The following is a 1,312-nucleotide window of genomic DNA, read 5'->3' on the forward strand; positions in this document are numbered from 1 at the left end:
CGTGTGCTTTTCTGACACACTGTCAAAAATTCATACCTATTTGACTTTTTTTTTAAATAATTACCTGTAACTATGGAAATTGAGTTTTTTGTTTGTAATTACATTAGCTGTTATTTCATTGCAATTGTTTTGGAAAGTTCGCGTGCTTTTCTGACACACTGTCAAAAATTGATTCATACCTACTAGATTTTTTTTAATAATTACCTGTAACTATGGAAATTGAGATTTTTCTTTTGTTATTTAAATAATTGAATCGTATTTATTGTTTTCAGTAATTGACGTGAGATGAATATATGAATATAAGAGGTCGTAATAATGATAACAGTTAGATTCGGTTCCAGATTAACGAATCGAATCGAAACCTGACGTATTCTATCTAATACGTCCGTACAAATACGATACAATTTAGTAATTGCATATCATTTGCGCAAAGGTATGTATATAACATATTGAAACGTAGTAACTTAATAAGAGAGCTACCCCGAATAATAAAAGAGATGAGGAGAAATCGAAATTACATAGCCGACTCTAATTTCGATGTGTATGAATGTGTGTGTGTATATGTATGCAGCTGCAGTCTGTAATCAACGTTAAGTATACACCGAGCGCACAGTGCAGGTAGTTCAAATTTCCATTCTTATTTTTGTTATCCATTAAACTAATAGAAAATAGAACTTTTAGAAAGTCTCCAAAGTCTCCAAAGTCTCCTTCTAATAAATTTATGATATTTTCAGAATTTTCTCCCTAATTCAATTAAGTCGGATTTATTTGAGGAAATGTAATTTTCACTTTATGAAAAGGGTCATGGTGAATGCGCTGCTGCGTGTATGTGTTTGAATGGATATGTCAGGACATTGATTTTGTGTGTATGACGGCTTTTCATTTATAAACTTTCCAGTTAAACTAATTTCAGTTCTCAAAGCGGCAATATTAAACATGCATGGATGCTATATAATTATATCACAACGTTAAATAATGATTTTAACAAACTATTCAGAGCGCTGCGTTGATGCAACAACATATTATTATATAAATCGATGAACTATCATCATCATCATTACCATTTAACTTTAAGCGAAGAAGACATTAACGTAATTTCGGCTATTCAAACAATTCCACACGTTTGTTTATGAGATAAATCGAAACTATTTTCAGTAAAATCTTTTGCAAAGTCCACTTTTAATTTAATTTTATAACAGCGCCCATCTCTCAACCCCTTTTATTGCGCGCAGAAACGTTTCCTCAATTTATCAACTATTCCTCCGAAATCCATTTCAATTCTAATTAAATTCTCTGCAGAAATTTTACGTTG

The sequence above is a fragment of the Nicrophorus vespilloides genome, unplaced genomic scaffold (genome assembly GCF_001412225.1).
Source record: "Nicrophorus vespilloides isolate i.1.1-1 unplaced genomic scaffold, Nicve_v1.0, whole genome shotgun sequence".
NCBI lineage: Eukaryota > Metazoa > Arthropoda > Insecta > Coleoptera > Silphidae > Nicrophorus > Nicrophorus vespilloides.